Source organism: Dermacentor silvarum, chromosome 9, assembly GCF_013339745.2.
Source record: "Dermacentor silvarum isolate Dsil-2018 chromosome 9, BIME_Dsil_1.4, whole genome shotgun sequence".
Lineage (NCBI taxonomy): Eukaryota > Metazoa > Arthropoda > Arachnida > Ixodida > Ixodidae > Dermacentor > Dermacentor silvarum.
Window position 1 is genome coordinate 31,776,030 of NC_051162.1, and position 19,344 is coordinate 31,795,373.

Here is a 19,344-nt window from a genome sequence, read left to right on the forward strand (position 1 = left end):
GGGCTGGAGCCAGAAATTTTGTTCGGGGGGGCGGGGGGGGGGAGGGGGAAGGGGGCTCACAATGCAGCACGGCCTCCTTCTTATAGAATGTGTCGAGGGATCAAATACATGAATAATAACTGCATTTCCATTGCCATTATATATTAGATGCTGCCACCAATTATTGAACGCTACGCACTGTCAAGTAAATATGTATTTTCATACAAGAATATATTCGTATGTGTCCAAAAATTGTGGCAGAAATCACTGATATCAATGCTTTTGCGCTTTTTTGTCTATTTAATAAGCAAACAAAATATCACATGAACTTAGAACTATATCAATTCAAAACCAACAAAGCAGTGCTGCGGCTGATATGAAAAATGTAAAGGCCATGCAAGAACATGTTGGGGCAAAACTTTGATAAATCTGTAATTCAAGAACCTTGTTTACATTTTTCTACATATGCAACGACCAGGGAAAAACCTCAATGACGCTGTCCTTCGTTGCATAGATTGCGCAAGGAGCAGCTGTTACGGGTCATGTATTGTAATTACACAAGATATAGTCGCAACAGTGAGTACATATAAAAAGCAGGAGTTCTGCAAAATATACATTAGAAATGCGAAGATAAAATGGAATATACAAAATGCGGAAGATACAACTTGAAGGGCAAAAAAGTGTCGCTGGATACAAAGTTCCCTGCTTCTATACAAAAAACCTCGCAACAAGATATTTAAATATACGTATAAGTCTCAAATAAATCTACGTACTTAAGAAAAGGTCACTGTATAAATGCGTCAAACAAGACAAATAAGCATGCTGCGCAGTCACAGATAGTAAACTTTACGCATAGAAAGACAGACGATCCAGGCAAGAAACAAAACTATGATCACAGAAATCGTGATATGTACTTGGGCCATGCGGCGTTCGCGACAGCACCATAGAATAGATAGATAGACCGTAGAATAATAGAGGAATAATGCAGAAATCAGTACGAAAATGTGTAATTTAACTGCCTGCAGAGTGGCAACAAATATGTGCACCCAAAATTAAAGAGAGGGTTTGCTTCGGTTCAAAAAAAAAAAAAAAGTAGAAGCAGGTAGTAAAAAGGAAAGAAAAGGCCAAACGAAAGCCGCAGATGATGCGGCAAGTTGAAATACCCAACTTCGAGTTTGTTTGTGTGGGAAACGCCGCATGGGCCAGGCTTTTAATGAGCAAGGTCGGTCAAAATTAGTTATTGATGTCCTCGTAATTTTCGTATTCGCATGATAATTGGTCATGATGAGATTACTGTTGCAATAAATGGTGAACATTTCTGCGGTTTAAAAGCTAATTACAGTCATACGTTTCATAATTACGAGTTTATGGACCTGAAGGCACAGAGCTTTTTACTTGAATTGATGTTTGCTGCTTCGCTGTCTAAAGGACAAACTTCACTCGGCGGGGAAGTTTAGCGAAGCGGTCAATGACTTCGGACACGTTGATGCCGACGTCTCTGTGGGCGTAAAAAGATCCAGCCTAACCATGTGTTCCTCAGACATTGCAGAGCGCAAGTAGTTTTTAGTAATCTCATGTTTGAAAATATTTGCTCTGCGCTGGCAGTGTCATGAGAAGGGTGACTAGAATCTTCAGCAGTTTGTACGCTTTTACATAGAACCTCAAGTCGCAACGAGAGAGGGCATCTATTCTGGTCCTAAAACCTAAATACACTCTTCGATGCACAAACGTAAGCTGTTCGATTCCAGAATATCCGTCGTTTCGTCAGAAAGTATGAAGAAGCAGCCTGCAGCGTTTACTCTTGCATCTATAGGTTTCTTTGATAATTTCACCACAAATTTCTATAATTTGGTTCTGTACATCTGGGCTTAAATACGAGGCATTACTGGGGCAACTTTGAAATGGTTCTTCAGATATGTATCTCCACAATCAGCTAGCATGCGACGAAGCGCTCTGAAAATACCAGTATTTCAGCGGGGGCTTTCTTTAAATCCATAGGAACACTGTCCCTATGGCCACGGAGAGCCAGACCTTGTCGCCCGCAAAAAAGAACTGCCTCAAAATAGGCCGTTAACTTCTTCTGTTTTCTCCTTTTTACTTTGCCTGCCCTGGTCCAGCTTATCGATCACATTGGGCTCGCTTCCTGAAAATGTTTGGAGAAAATTATCAGCGGCCAGCTGACAGTCACGGTCATATTTAGTATTTTCGTGTGTGTGTGGAAGATAGCGAGCGCGTGCTTCCATTCCTGGAACGGCTTGGACACGAGGGCTCCAGTGCACGCATGTTGGCTCAGTTTATAACATTAAAACCATAAAGTTCAGAATTGAAAATCTAAATAACGCCTTTGGAAATAAATGTCAGTGCACTTTTCGTGTCAAAGTTTGAGAACTTTATACCCATCAAGTTCGGAATTGAAATCCATGCACTCCGTAGATACCGCGGCCGCTGCGAGATGCTGCAACGCGCCCGCTCGCTATCGAAAAGCCCTTGAAAGTTTGTGCTCGCATGGGTCTCCTTACGTTATGTGCCTCCAGGTGCAAGGGCGTTGCCACGAAATCCAGCCGGGTTCGCAAATTATGTTCGTGCCGAAATGGCTTTTCAAGCGTGAAAAAGACATTGTAGACAAATCCAGAATGATTCCCGGCGCCAGTGGTAGTTTTGGTCGGCGGTGCAAGCCAGCACGAAAAATGTCGGAGTGGGGGGGCGGGGAAGTTCCCCCCCCCCCTCCCCCCTGGCTACGCCCCTGCCTTAAGCCGTACTCGAGGCGGGCGCAATCTGAAAGCGTGTCTTGTCAACGAGGGAATACAAAGGGCACGTAGGCAATTCTCGCTGCCGACCCCCGACCACTTTACATACAGGCAACATGCCTTCTGGGCGTCGTGCTACGACTTCGCTGCCGCGCGTGACCAATTCGTGTCGACGTACCGTCTCGCTCTCCTGTGTCATGCCTAGTACACTCGAAAAGAACCGAACGAGGGGGAACATAATTGCCCTTTGCTTTTGTCCACCCTCGCGCCGAACGGCCTTTCTTGTCTTCCTCATTCGGCGTTCAGACGCGCTATGTCTGGAAACATTCCAAGTGAGCTTTTCGAACTCTTTGCGCTCCCCATTGAGTTTAGCGCCTTAATCGGCCGCGTTGCCCTCTCGACCACATTCCAACTTTGCGACGCCGCTTCATCCTAGCTCGTTTTCTAGCTCTCTTCGAGCCTTCCGCTCGCATCTCGTGCTGACCGGCACTTATATCGTCGGTCACGATTTCCAATTCAACCGCACAGTTGAATGATTTGCGGGTAGGGTCATCTCCTCTCAATGCTACCTCGACTGGCGGAGAGCTTCGAACTCTTAGGGACAATGGAGTTATTTTCATTTGCGCAACGTAGCTCGTATACCTGGGAGCTGTCCACAAGTGCACTGCCTGGCTACATTGTGCTTTAGAACACTTTTCTGACAGATGAGCTCTGCACTGGTGCTCTTGACTAATAAGTCGGTGTCCCCTCGGACCAGTGTTACGGAATTGGCGCCCCCATTCCATTCCAATTCCATTCGGGGAATTAGAACTTGCCGCAATTCCATCATTTCAATTCCTCGGAATGAAAAAAATTAGCTCATTCCCACTCCGGGAATGGTCAGGTAGTTCAATTCCATTCCTGTAATTCCTCAACGCAGGAAAAGCATATTGATAGTTTTATCGAGTTAATGATGAACGCACCATAAAGCTGATGTCATCAGACGCGTTAAGAACTGCAAAAATACGCAAAACAACCTTACCAAGGTCGAGGGAAAGTAGCTTGATGACATATCTCGTACAGTAGAACCACCCTACAAATTCCCATAGGCGCACTTCTCCTGCTACTATAGGTCCCTTCAATGGTCAGGCGGCGCAGCGACGGCTCAGCCGTCAGCGCCGCCGTGTCAGTTCCGCGAAACACCGAGGCGGCACTTCTACGAAGGCATGCTTCTGCGGCGCTCATTTGAAACAAGTCCGGCGTTCTAAACTGTGGTTTTAAGGCAATTGAAAACATTGAGGCCATTTTCGACCACCGACACTCGAGAAAGGACGTCAACTTTACGACAACACCATGTATTTCGGTCAAAAAAAGTAAACAGGACGGACATCGCAGCAAAGTTCTTGTCACGACAAATAAAGCACGTTTACGACGTCGAACTCAAAGTATGTTAACAAATAAATAATTTATTCCGCTTAAGTGGGCAAATACGGCCGTAGACGTTTTTCAACTTTCATTTGTAGCTTCAGTATACTTCGAGCGTGCCTTGCTTATCACATTTGTCGAGGTATTGGCGAGTTGGATGGTAACTGAATGATTCTTTATGGAGATTTTTTTCCGTTGACAAAGAGCCTCGAGCATATTCTGGTGTTGTGATTCGGGCTCCAGTGTGAGAGGTCATCACCGCTGAAACATAACAGAGAGCAATCAGCTGACACTAAGCAACGCCAAGACTGAACAAATGTGTGCTAGCGTGCGCGAGAGAAGTGCTATTTTGCGAATACTCGATGTGCGCTGCGGGTGCACTCCAGCCTTAGTTCTGTTGTTCTAAACGCGAGAAAACGTCGGCATGAATGAGCCCGGTTTCAGCAGTCGCGTCTTGATCCAGGCACAGAAAGGAGCTGCACGTTGGCTTATTAATGCACAACAATAACTACAGTGCGTACAAAGGTTTAACGCGGAGCGCTTACGAAGCTAGATTTGACACATAACACCACTGCGCATTTGTTTTGGAGCGAGACTAGCTAAACAATTATCCAAACCATGGAATTTACAACAGCGGGAATCAGATCACGCGTGTTTGTGCAGTTGTCGCCTTATTGTGCGTTATCATGGATGCTGCCTTGTGTTTTTTTTTCTTTTTTCATTTTAATTTTGCGTTTGCGTCATAGTTCAACAGAAATTCGCAAGAGCGACTCTTACTTGACGGCCCGAACCACAACGATCCCCTTCAGCCGCCGGGTTTCTCCCCACATTCTTGAAGGGAAGCGGCACAATTTGATGCCGACATCCCCTTCACGGTGTGAAAATACCTAAAGCAGCAGTATATGCGCATGTTATTTTTGTTCACCCTTCTCACGGAGGAGCTGCCGAGTGGTCGCGGTGAATCCATTAAAAAATCTGAAAAGGAAGCATTCAGGCGCGCCTGAGCGCAGTAGGGACCAAGGTGAAATGGCGGTGAGGGCCTACTCGCGGGTGCTCACCGCCGCTGCTAGGTGGCGCGACATGTACAGCCAAACTGCATGCAGGGTGCCTATAGTATTTGCATGGTCAGCATGTTTTAAAACGGCTTGTGATGCTTTAAATATTGCTTAAGCCTACATGTATTAACGGTAAAAGGATGACGTTAGCGTATTTTTATGCTGACAAAAGTAGTGTTCAAAAAGACCTTATATGATGGCGGCGTCAAGAGCAGCCTTTCAATTAACAGGCACAGAGGTGCATCCAGCGATGAAGGCCCAGGCGCGGATCCAGGGGGGGTGTCCGGATGTCCTGACCCCCCCCCTCAGATTTCTGGATCGCCCCCTCGCTGACAGGGGGATGGCCCTGTCGCAAAAAAATATGGCCACCAGCATTCTTCAAAATTATTTTTCGCGAGTACAGTGGTAACAGCCATGTAGAAGTAAAGCTAGCTCGCTCACAAGCTTAGTTGTATTCCGTAGGGGTGTGGTGTCGCGAGATTGCCGTAGTTATTTTTTCTCATGCACACCTTGGACCTCCTGGCGCCGGCCGTGCCTTACTCGTACCGTCGGTGGCGTCGAATGAACGAGGGGACGTCCCTTTTGCCAAGCATGCCGATGTCCGCGTGAGCGCCTTCGCGCCTGATCAACTTAGTTCCCCATTGGGGGTGTCAACGGTTGCCTCATGGGCTGTCATCGGTTCCGCGACCAACCTGCTTAATGAAAGAACTCTCTCGCTGAAGTGTTCATATATAAATAATAACAACTAACAGCTAAACTAAGGACTACGCATAGGCGATATTTTTAACTGTAGCACCAATTGTGATCACAGTTACACGTTGACAATATCCAGTACGAGCACAATACCGTTCGTATGCTACAAGTTTTTCATTGTAATTTCGCAGCTGTATTGTCATACATTAAGCATAGGGGGCTCAAAGCCGCCAGATCCGTTTATCTGAGTGGCCGTGCTCGCGGAGCGGGGCGAAACCTCGAGCAGCGACTGCGAAATGGGGGAGCATGACGTCAGCGGCCAACGCCAGCGCGCGGGCATAGAGAAAGGAATTGCGCGGGCATAGGATGGCGTCGCGTGGTTAGAGAAACGGGAGAAGATGCGCGCCTTGTGTAAAAGGATGACGTCGCGTGGGAAAGAAAATATCAAGAGGCTAGCTGGCTCGCGCTCATGGCTACAACGCCACATCGTTATTCCTGTATAGTGCCGTCGTGAGTCTTCATACGCGGTGATTCGCATATCGTAAACAACCAGCGTAGTGGTTGCCGCGTTGGAGCGGAGCGTTGCTCCAAAGCAAACGAAGGTGTCTCAGCCGAACACAAGGAATCTTCTTAAGGAAATCAAGGTGTCCCAACAGAACTCCAAAGCTGGACGCGTGCTTACACGTTTATAACGAACCTGCGACACATCATCCCAAATTTTATTTTAAGAAACATTACAGGCTAGATATACCGGGTGTTCAAAATTAAGCTTTATGGTTTTCTTAAAATGAGGCACTGGGAGGCACGTGAAAACCACCTGCGCAAATAAGTTATGTGGCCAGGGGGACACAAAGTGAGATGATAATTATTGCTAATCAGCAGCCGAATTGACTAAAATTGAATAATTCACTTTTTATTGACTGCAGTAAGTGTGTATGTTTGTATTCAAAGTTAGAGGCAGTCGTGTTTCCACACAGTTTCACTTCGAACAATCCTTCTTTACTCGCGGACAACTTTCTGTGGCAATGAAGGGAAAGCTACGGAGGCAAAGCGCTCGCAAGTGAGGGTGCTTCTGAAAAAAGTCCCGCATTTAATCCACGTGGTTTATGTTGGCGAAGAGTAAACAAACAGCTTACTAGCAACAGTTAAATAAGACAGAACCCACCACTGAGTGTAAAAGTTTACTCATTTTGCGGCTTTTCCCTTCCGCGTCTGGGCAAACGCGAATCGTGGCACGTGGAAGTTGCGTCGATTCAGCGTCGGTTCCGAGCAACCAAAAGCACTGTCAACGCTGCCGGACTACTTGGCGCGGTAACACATGTGCATCATCCACGCGCCCGTAGCTTTCCCTTCATTGCCACAGAAAGTTGTCCACGAGTATAGCGTGTCTATGCTCCGAGATATCCAACTACAAATTTTAATTGTCGTTTGCATGATAACGCATGCAAGAGAGTGAGGATCGGCGCAAAGCTCCTCCCTGATGTGCCGCGGCTGTTGGGTACGGCGCTTAGTCTGACAACGCGGCGGATGCATTGGCAAAGATAATAACTGTCCCCCTTCCCCTCATGGCTGGCGAAATAAAAAAAAATCGAAGAACCCGTAACCGCTGTCGTAACACGCGACCGCGCAGCCTGTAAAGATGGAGGCAGCTGCCATGCCGAGATAATGGCGCGCGCAGAGAAGCCGGAGGGCAGTGTGCGTGCGTATAATGGTGACTAGACGACCGGGCATGGTCCTTGCCTGGGCTACGCAATAAAGTGACTGCTGATTTCCAAGTATTGTAAGTTTTATTGAAATCAAAAGCAACAACGGTACCATGAACCAGTGGCGCACCGACGGGGGGGGATTCGGGGGTTGTAACCCCCCCCCCCCTGAGGCCGACTTAACCCCCCCTTTTGTTTAACCCCTTTTCTTTCCTTACGCGTTTGAGTACTGTAATTAAAATGTAAGACACGCAATCGTCTGCACACTCGCAAAAAGCGCATTTTTGGACAATTTCCCGTGAAGAAATCGAAATTAGTGCTGTTTAGATGGTATTGGCAAACTGTCAACCCCCCCCTGGCAGAGATCCTGGGTGCGCTACTGCCATGAACAGCAGAAACCTTTTTAGCTATGCTAACGAATATTTCATACTGCCGCTTAAATTTGGTGTTGTCATGCACAAATTTCACGACAACACTTCACCCATCAAGATGTCAATGCCCTAAAAATGTTCCAAATGCCTCCCTTCCACAGCAACGCAAAGCATAAACCGCTCTCGCGTCGAGTCGATAACTCTGCGCAGTACAATGGAAATTTGGAGTCGGATATCTCGAAGCACGAACACGCTAGAATAATTCTTCCGACTGATACTGTGTAGAAAAACGACTGCCTCTAAGTTTTCAATACAAGCATACCCACTTACTGCAGTCGACAAAAAATAATTGTTCAATTTAGTTATTGGGCTGCTCACAGCGATAATTATCATCTCACTTGTGCCCCCCTGGCCACATAACTTAATTGCACAGGTGGTCTTCGCGTGCCTCCCAGTGCCTAATTTTAAGAAAAGCATCAAGCTTAGTTTTTAACACCCCGTATTATCAGGCACAGCCGCCAAGCACATAGCTGTATTGGGTAATGTCATTTTCCTATAAGCTCGGAGAAACCGATACCTGGCTTCGCTATAGGGCTTCTTCATCTTTCTGGGGTTTTACGTGCCAAAACCAGTTCTGATTATGAGGCACGCCGTAGTGGAAGGCTCCGGATTAATTTTGACCACATGGGGTTCTATAACGTGCACTACAACGTAAGCACACGGGCGTTATTGCATTTCGCCTCCATCGAAATGCGGCCGCCACGGCCGGGATTCGATCCCACGATCTCGTGCTCAGCAGCGCAACGCCTGAGCTGACTGAGCCACCACGGCGGGCTACAGGTGTTGCTCTAGCCGTATAAAACGCGGGTTTATCGTGAGCAGAAACGGTGAATTTCGGTAAATGAGAGAGGCTACTATCATCATCATCATCATCATCATCATCATCATCGACAAAAGCTGACCCCCCCCCTCAGAAAAAACCTGGATCCGCCCCTGTGAAGGCCGACGTTATCTTCGGCTGGCTTGCCAGCCCTTTCTCTTGTTGGGTGTACTTATACGTTCGTGCTTTCTTTTTAGGTGCGGAATCAACTTAGATGAAACTCCGACTACAGCATGTATAGTTTCGGAGCAAATCATGCAGCGTGCAGTTTGTTTGTTTTCTTCACGGGTAATTTTTTAAAAAATTGTTTCCAATGCACCTGGCGGGCTTACTACATGCGTGAGCCGCTGGGCGCAGGAGCCAGTGCGTTATGGAAGCGTTGTTTATATGCAATAGAAGGCTGGAAAGGAGCGCGGGGGTGGTAGCACAGAAAGCGGAGGGGGATGCTTCCTTGGAAGCATTGTCTATCATTCACAGTATGAGCGAATTACTAAATGAACCGTTGGGTTTCTGTAGCCGCCAACAGGCGCCAGCGCGGCGGCGGCGCCACCCGGACCTCCCCCCTGCCAACCCCTCCCCCCACCCTAGAACAGAGCTCTCTAGAGCGAACGTGGGTTTTCTTCGGCGCGAATCGTCGCGTCGGGGCTCGAGGAGGCGCCGCCATGGCCGCAGTTACTCTAGCTCTCCTTACAATACAACTTCATTTCTCTTTGTGGTACAGTTTGAACACAAAGAGCGGACGCCGAGCAAAAGCTGCTTTTTGCAGCTTGAGAAACGCCCTGCGCCCGTAGGTCACCACGTCATTCAGACAGATGCATTGTACGCACAAAATGGAGAAACAGCAATACCAACGATTGTTTAAGAAAGTGTTGCGGAGTTACCACTCCGGAATTGGAATGATTCCGGAATCATTCTGTTTTGTTGGCTGCTCTTGAGGATTTCTGTTCTAGGGTGGGGGAAGGAGGGAGGGGAGGTCCGGGTGGCGTCGCCGCCGCACTGGCTGGCGCCTTTCGGTGGCTAGAGAAGCCCAACGGTTCATTTAGTAGTTCGCTCATACTGTGAATGCTACATAATGCTTCGAAGCATGCCCATCGGCTGTCTGTGCTACCACCCCCTCCCTCCTTTCCAGCCTTCTACTGCAAATAATAAACGCTTCCATAACGCACTGACACACTGGCTCCTGCGCCCAGCGGCTCACGCACGCATGGTACATTGGAAACAATCTTTTGAAATTACCCGCGAAGAATACAAACAAACTGCACGCTGCAAGCTTTGCTCCGAAACTATACATTGTGGGGTCTCACATGTGCTCTTGGGACAAAGGAACAACACAGTAGTGCAAACAATCAAAAGGGCATTTATTGCACCTTTCATACACTAATGCACACTAGCCGAATTACAACCAATTGAACATTCACACGGGCGCGCGACAAATCAAGGAAGTCCGACTCACCGCGACCCGATAGCGAGCGAATACGTTCGCCCCATGCTATGACACCATCGCCTAGTCGTTCACGTGTACAGTCACGCGAGCGGTGGCGCGCTCGAACGATCCGTGTTCGTCCATACCGGTGTCCTGCTCTTAGCCTCGCGCGACGGTCGCGCGAAGCGGGCCGGCGCACGCGCGAAGCGTTCGTGCGTGTCGGTCGCCGATCCCAAGCCAAAGAGGAAGCGCCTTTGACCTTTTGCGCCCAAGTCACCCCGCCGTTCGGTGGCGCTAGCATCGCGACACTCGCGCCATCTCTCGCAATGCGCTGCAACCACACCGACCGCCGCCGTTAGCCACGCGGAGAAGCCGGACCACGGGAGCCACGCCGGGAAAACAACTTCAGGGGACGCGTGAGAGTCGCGCATCCCCACAACATGCTGTAGTCGGAGTTTTATCTAACTTGATTCGGCTCCGAAACTATACATGCTGTTGTCGGAGTTTTATCTAATTTGATTCGGCCCCTAAAAAGAAGCACTAAGGTGAGTACACGCAACAAGAGAAAGGGCTGGCAAGCCAGCTGAAGATAACGTCGGCCTTCATCGCTGGGTCCAGCTCTGTGCCTGTTCATCGAAAGGCTGCTCTTGACGACGCTATAATATAAGGTCTCCATGAACACTACTTTTCTCAGCATAAAAATACGCTATGTCGAAATTTGAGCATTACCACATTTAAGCTTAAACAAAATTAAAGCATCACAATTAAGCCGTTAAAACATGCTGACCTTCAAATACTATATAGCGGGAGAACTTCCCTATGGGAATTATGGGGTCGCTGTACTGTACCAGCAGTGGCATAGCCGGAAATTTTGTTCGGGGGGGGGGGGGGGTCATGTTGCAGCGCGGCCTCCTCCTCATATAATTTGTCGACGGATCAAATCTATGAACGATAACTGCATTACCATTGCCAATGCCATTGTATAGTAGATACTGCAAACGAATGATTGAACGCTACGCGCTGTCAAGGAAATTATGTATTTTTATTGTGATAGCAATTATATGGACACTTCATGCGGATTTCTGCCGTCGGCGTAGCCATCGTCGTCGCCGTGAGATTCCTTATAACGTCCAAGGGCGATAAAATCATCGCCTCGCGTCGTTCCACGTGCACTTTCACGAGAGCGAACGCACGGCGGAGAGCAAAGGCGACTTCCGTCGCGCGAAAGGCCGTAGGGGTATAGGAGGGAGGGAGGGGGCGATACTATGCTGCGGCACCAAATGCGCATCTTGCAACCGGGCGCAAGGGGAACTGATGACTCAATCTCCCACGCGAAAGGAGGAAAGCGGGAAGGCAGCGCGGGAGGGAGGGGGGTCGGCTTTTACTCTGCCAACAAATGCGTTCTTGAGCTTTGCGCCGGTGCTGGCTGTCGGTGTTGTCACGCGCACCGTATCTTGAAACAATCTTCACACGACTCGGACCTTTGTATGCGCTGTGCTTTCGTCGCTCAGTTTCCGTTGAAGCGACAGACCGCACGAACCTTCGCTCGCTGCAGCGGCTGCGCTTGCTGACGCCAGCGTTTGACAGTGGTTGTCTGCGGTCATCGAGTGTGATCTATTCTTGTTTGCTTGTGCGCGATGACACCACGCTTGTTAATTGCGGATGTGTCAAGTTTATGCAGCCGATAAAACTACTATCCCTACTCCGTATAGCTCTCTACTAATTGCTATCGCAATCGATGCTTCGCCTTTCGGGTGAAACTGCGCCATTTTTTCACAAAAGAATGTATTCGTTTTTCCCAAAAATTGTGGCAGGAATAACTGACATCAATGTTTCCGCGTTTTTTGTCTATTAATTAAGTAAAGAAAATATCACACGAACTTTAAAACTATATCAGTCCGAAACCAGCAAAGCAGTGCATGCAGCTGATATGAAAAACGTAAAGGCCGTGAAATCATCATCATCATCATCATGTTTCATTTTCACCACTGGGTACACAAGGTGAAAAGGCAGAGCCGGAAAAAAAGCCGAAATTTCTTCGGCTTGACAAAGCTCCGGTCTCTCAGACAGGCACGGTAGCGGCTGGTGTATCAATACAATCAGGCATAAAGTGTATTTATACGAGTATTTAAGCACAAGTATATGTAGATACTGTCATGTTATTGTATAGAAACTAGTTATAATACAGTTGTGTAAAATAACTCAGCATACAGTCACAATCTGTTATCTTGCATATTATTATATGACACAAACTCAATGGCATATATATATATATATAACAAATTTCACAGAAGTATACAATAACACAGTTACCATCAGGAAACGTTCATTTTTATAAATTATTTTGCATACTAGCAAATACATATGTGCATCTATGTTAAAAAATAGAAAAAGAAAATCTGCATACAAGGCTGCTGCTTTCACGACAGACGCCTCGGAAACGTAGCCCAGGGCGTCATCACATCCTCGAAGTTTAGAAGCGCGAAGACGCCCTTTGCAGCATCCAGTTCACAACGCAAGCCCTGCCGCGCGGCTCGGTCACAATCGCTGCAGCGGAAACCTCGATTCTGGGGTTCATAGTTTTGGGTTCAAGTAGTTTTTTAGTGATCTAATGTTAAAAAATATTCTCTCTGCGCTGGCAGTAGTAACTGGAAGGATGACTAGAATCTGCAGCAGTTTGTACACATTACATAAACCTGCAGTCGCACTGAGAGAGGGCATCTATTCCGGTGCTAAAACCTAAAAACACTCCTTCGATGTCGTTGGCATCCTTGTTTAGGTACCTTGCACAAACAGTAAGCTGTTCGATTCCAGCAATATCCGTCATTTTGTCAGCAAGTATGGAGCAGCAGCCTGTATCGTTTACTTTTGCATCTCTTCACCACAAATTTCTAAATTTCGTTTTGTATATCTGGGCTTAAATACGCGGCATTACTTGAGCAACTTTCAAAATGGTTCTTGAGATATGTATCTCCACAATCAGCTCGTATGCGAAGAAGCGCTCTGAAAATACCAGTGTTTTCAGCGGCGGCTTTGCTTAAATCCATGGGACCACTGTCCCTATAGCCACGGAGAGCAAAACCTTGTCGCCCGCAAAAAAGAACTTCCTCAAAATAGGCCGTTAACTTTCTTCTGTTTTCTCCTTTTACTTTGCCTGCCCTGGTCCAGCTTATCGATCACATTGGGCTCGCTTCCTGAAAATGTTTGGAGAAAATTATCAGCGGCCAGCTGACAGTCACGGTCATATTTAGTATTTTCGTGTGTGTGTGGAAGATAGCGAGCGCGTGCTTCCATTCCTGGAACGGCTTGGACACGAGGGCTCCAGTGCACGCATGTTGGCTCAAGTTTATAACATTAAAACCATAAAGTTTCAGAATTGAAAATCTAAATAACGCCTTTGGAAATAAATGTCAGTGCACTTTTCGTGTCAAAAGTTTGAGAACTTTATACCCATGAAGTTTAGGAATTAAAATCCATGCGCTCCGTAGATCTGCAGCCGCTGCGAGATGCCGCAACGCGTGCGCTCGCTATTGAAAAGCCCTTGAAAGTTTGTGCTCGGGTGGGCTCTTTGCGTTATGTGACTCCAGGTGCAAGGACGTTGCCATGAAATCCAACCCGAGTTCGCAATGTTCATGCCGAAATGTCCTTTGGAGCGTGAAAACGACATTGTACACACGCCGGTGGTTGTTATGGTCGGTGCATGGTGCATGATAGCACGAAAAAATTGCCGGGGGGGGGGGGGGGGGGGGGGCTGCAGCTTCATCAGCCGGCCCCCGGCTACGCCCCTGTGTACCAGGTATGTCACCAAGGTACTTTCCCTCGACATTGCAATGGTAACGTGTTTTGCGTATTTTGCAGTTCTTAACGCGGCTGATGACATCACCTTTATGGTGCGTTCATCGGTAACTCGATAAAACTATCAGATGTGTCTCCTACGTTGAGGAATTACAGGAATGGAATTGACTGCCTGGCCTATCCCGGAGTGGGAATGGGCTAAGTTTTATCATTCCGAGGAATTGAAAGGAGTGGAATTGCGGCAAGTTCTAATTCCCCGGAATGGAATTGGAATGGAAAGGGGGCGCCCATTCTGCAACACTGGTTGAAGACTACGATTTAAAATTCCTGAGACTGACATACTTGCATCGGTCAAAAACCCAAGCAAACCAAATAAAATATAAATCACGTACATATCTAACATAGACACTTCTACTGATACGTACTGGTATCAGTAGGCCAATATTACAACCATTTGTATAAATAAATACAGAATGACGTACAACACTAATCAGCTAGAACAGATCAGAGAAATAAGTAATAAACACTGTAAAACATCTAAAGCTGGTTAATCAGCATGCCCTTTGAAATTTCTTCCGCAGAAATGTTATTTGCATTAAGAATATTAAGGTACGTCGGTAAAACATATTGCCATGCACCTAGTGTTTTGGGGAGAAAACACACGGAGAAGACGAGAAAGTAGAGGATCTGACTGAACGGTTTTGAGCCAGGACAAAACCACCTTGTTCGCCTTGTCGTCCAACCGCGTGACAGAACTGGTGGAGGCGCTGGGTACGACGACGACGACGCATTCAATGCACAAGACACCGTCCGGCAGCAGGAACCCGAGTCCTACGCCCGTGAACACCCCAGTTCACAGAGCAAGCCGTCGACAACGAGGCTTACCACCAGAGACACCAGGACAGCTTGCTATGACGTCGTCTCAAATCACCACGGAATTTCCGACGCCTCTTCCTCCGACATATTGTACCCTTCAGAACCCGCTGCCGGCCCCTGCCTTTTACGGAGATTTATATGAGGACATGGATGACTGGCTGAGTGAGTTTGAACGCGTCGCTGCGACCAACTGCTGGGATGATGCCACAAAACTCCGGCGCGTACGTCTACTTCAGCTTAAAGGACGCCGCCCGCTAGTGGTTCCAAAATAGGGAAGACGTGTTAACATCCTGGCGTGAATTCCGACATCACCTTCTGGAGTGCTACAGGAACACCGACCGCCGCGAACGCGCTGAGCGTGAACTACAATCCCGCGTTCAGATGCCGAATGAGTCTGTCACCATGTACGTCGAAGATATGACTCGACTTTTCAAACGAGCGGATCCTGCTATGCCAGAGGACAAAAAGTTACGCCACCTGATGCGTGGTGTGAAGGAGCAACTTTTTGCTGGTCTGGTGCGAAGCCCTCCAAAAAGTGTGGCCGAGTTCCTCACTGAAGCTGTGACGATGGAGAAAGTTCTTCATCAGCGGTCTGCCCTCTTCGACCGGCAGGTGAATGCCACGTCAGCTCCCGAATTGTTGGCCACCTTCGGGAGCAGTAGCACCGAATGGGTTCGCGAAATTGTTCGCTCTGTCGTCCGCGAGGAAATGGAGAAGCTGTACGGAGTGAGACAGCCAATGGTTGGCTCCATTGCCAGTGTTATCCGCGATGAGGTTCAACAAGCACTGCACAGCCACCGATACCCACAGATGCCCAACTTGGTGCCCACTGATGCTGGACCGGCCCCCATGTTCGCAGATATTCAGCCCCGTACGTATGCGGACTGCTTGCGAAACTCCATGTCTGTTTCTCGCCCCGCAGTCTCAATTCAGACGACGCCGCCAGGCGCAATTCAAGCTGCGCACGCTGGCTTGGACGTCAACGATCGCCGTGCACCCCCGCGGAAGTATGATCTCTGGCGCACGTCGAACAGACGACCCCTCTGCTATCATTGCTGTGAGGCCGGTCACGTCTACCGCGAGTGTCCGTATCGACAACTTGGGCTGCGCGGTTTCTCCATCAACTAGCCTCGTCCTCAGGTTGGCCAGAGGCCAATGGAAATTGATGAGTATCTGGCCCAGCAACGGGTACCTTTCACACGACGTCAATCGCGGCCACCATCTCCGAGGCGACCCTCACCCATTCGTCCATGTTTCGGGGCGACGGCACAGGGCCGCTCGCCAAGCCCCCGTCGGGAAAACTGAAGGCAGCAGCATTCGGGGGCGAGGTCGCTGGAACTCAGAAGTGCGGAAGACCTCTCATCGACGCTTGTACGGCATGTCGCAGATTTGCTGAAAACGGCAGGTTCTACGCTTGAGGAAGACAACGCATCGTTCACATCCCCGTATGAGTGCAGTGGCAAAGAATCGCCGGTTACCCCATCTGAACTTGATGACCGAGTCTCGCTTGACATACCTGTGCTGATAGACGGTCTACAGGTCAGCGCATTGGTGGACACAGGTGCCGATTATTCAATTATTAGCGGGAAATTGGTAACGGTTCTTAAGAAAGTCATGACCCCTTGTAATGGAACGCGCATTCGCACAGCTGGACGTCACGTTGTTATTCCGCTGGGCCGCTGTACTGCAAGAGTAAAAATTCGTGCGTCGACGTTGTAGTCACCTGCCTCGTCCTCCAAGAGTGTTCGCGTCAACTCATCCTCGGTATGAACTTTCTTCGCGAGTACGGCGCAATTATAAATCTTCGTGAGCGCAGCGTGACCTTCTCGACACTACGTGCCACAGAGCAAGACGCCGATAGCTGCCGTAAACCTGCGCTGAGTGTTGCTGACGACAGCGTGACATTGCCGCCACGAGCGAGTGTTCCAGTAGAAGTCACGTGCGAGAGCCTCCGAGACGGGGACGCGGTCGCCGAAAGCAACGTCTCTCTATTGCTGCTTCAAGGTGTATGCGCTGCCCGAAGCCTGGTTCGTGTTCGTGACGGGCGGTCGCAAATACTCCTCACAAATTTCAACTACGAACATCGACATCTTTTCCGCGGCACTACCGTCGCCTATGCAGATCCTGTCACCGACGTCGCAGAGTGCTTCGCATCCGAGGAAATTAATGGTGATGACAATTTTCTTGACCGCATCAACGTCAATTCGAAGCTCTCGGACGAGAGGAAAGCTGCACTTCCCGACCTTTAAAAGAATTTCAGTCTTGCTTCGCCTCTTCGTCTAAAGTCCGCTAAACACCCCTCACCAAGCACCGAATAATTACCGAGGATGATGCGCGCCCTATCCGACAACATCCCTACCGTGTCTCTGCTAAAGAACACGAGGCGATGCAGACACAAATAAAGGAGATGCTCGACGATGGAGTCATTCAACCATCCAACAGCCCGTGGTCATCGCCAGTGGTTCTAGTGAAGAAGAAGGATGGAACACTACGCTTCTGCGTTGATTACAGGAAGCTAAACAGCATCACAAAAAAAGACGTTTACCCGCTCCCTCGGGTCGATGACTCTCTCGACAGGTTGCGGCACGCGAAGTACTTTCATCCATTGATTTAAAAAGTGGCTATTGGCAGATTGAGGTTGATGAGCGAGACCGAGAAAAGACGGCGTTTGTAACCCCAGACGGCCTTTATGAATTCTGAGTTCTTCCTTTCGGCCTCTGCTCTGCTCCGGCCACTTTCCAGAGGATGATGGATGCCGTTCTCGCGGGCTTGAAATGGCAAAGCTGCCTTGTTTACCTCGATGATGTAGTCGTATTCGCTGACACCTTCGAAGAACACCTGAAGCGCCTAAGAATGGTACTGGAAGCGACTCGCTCAGCTGCACTCACGCTGAAACCTCAAAAATGTCATTTAGGCTATGAAGAGCTGAAGTTCCTTGGACATGTCGTGAGTGCAGACGGAGTTCGCCCCGACCCGGACAAAACTGCAGCCGTCGCCGCCTTTCCTGTACCATCAGACAAACGAGCAGTGCGACGTTTCCTTGGCTTGTGCGCTTACTATCGTCGATATATTGCCAACTTTGCCAAGGTAGCCGAATCGCTCACGCGACTCACCCGAGACGATGTACCTTTTGCCTGGACCACAGAGCGAGAGACAGCTTTCGCAGAGCTACGACAGCGCATGCAGACAGCACCTGTACTTGCCCATTTTGATGAGGAGGCAGATACAGAGGTCCACACAGATGCTAGCAACGTCGGACTATGGGCTGTCCTTGTACAAAAACATGGCCGTGTTGAGCACGTCATAGCTTGCGCCAGTCGTACTCTCTCTCGAGCTTAGGCCAACTACTCTACAGAGAAAGAATGCCTGGCAGTCGTGTTGGCAACGACAAAATTCCGGCCTTACCTTTACGGCCGTCCTTCAAAGTGGTGACTGATCATCACTCGCTGTGCTGGCTGGCAAATCTCAGAGATCCGTCTGGCCGTCTTGCTCGGTAGAGTTTGCGCTTGCAGGAGTTTGACATCACTATTGTCTACAGGTCCGGGCGCAAACACGAAGACGCCGATGCGCTTTCCCGCGCACCTGTGGGACACCCTGCTCTGAGCTCTGAGGATGACGATGGTTTCCTCGGGGCCATTTCTGATGTTGACTTCATGTCCAGGCAGTGAGAAAAGAATTACAGCCTGTTATCGACTACCTTGAAGGCCGAGGATCTCAACTTCCTCGGCATATTGCTCGCGAGTTATCCACCCTCTCTCTCAGAAGGGGCATCCTGTATAAGAAAATGCCCGTGGCAGTGACAAAGCCTTTCTCCTTGTTGTGCCTACTGACATGCGTGGCGACATCCTCTTTGCATGCCACGACGAACCCACGTCAGGACACCTGGGCTATTCGCGGGACTCTCGCACGGGGTGCGCCAGCAGTACTACTGGCCACGACTTTTGTCTAGCGTACACCGCTATGTGAAAGGCTGCCGCGAGTGTCAGCGCCGCAAGACACCACCTGTGAAGCCTGCGGGCCTACTCCAACCAATTTCACCACCTAGGACCCCGTTCGACCTCGTGGGAATGGACCTTCTAGGACCTTTCCCTTTGTCCTCCGCTGGAAACAAATGGATTATCGTTGCAACGGATTACCTCACTCGTTACGCCAAGACAAAAGCACTGTCCCGCGGCACGGCTTCCGAAGTCGCAAAGTTTTTCGTACACCACATCGTCCTGCGGCATGGTGCCCCGTCGTGTGTGATCACGGACAGGGGCACATCCTTTACAGCACGCATGATGGAGGACATTTTCAGACTGAGCTGCACGATCGAGTCATCGGAAAACAACAGCCTACCATCCACAAACGAATGGACTGACGGAGAGGTTAAACAAAACCATTCCAGACATGCTGTCAATGTATGTAGACGTGCAGCA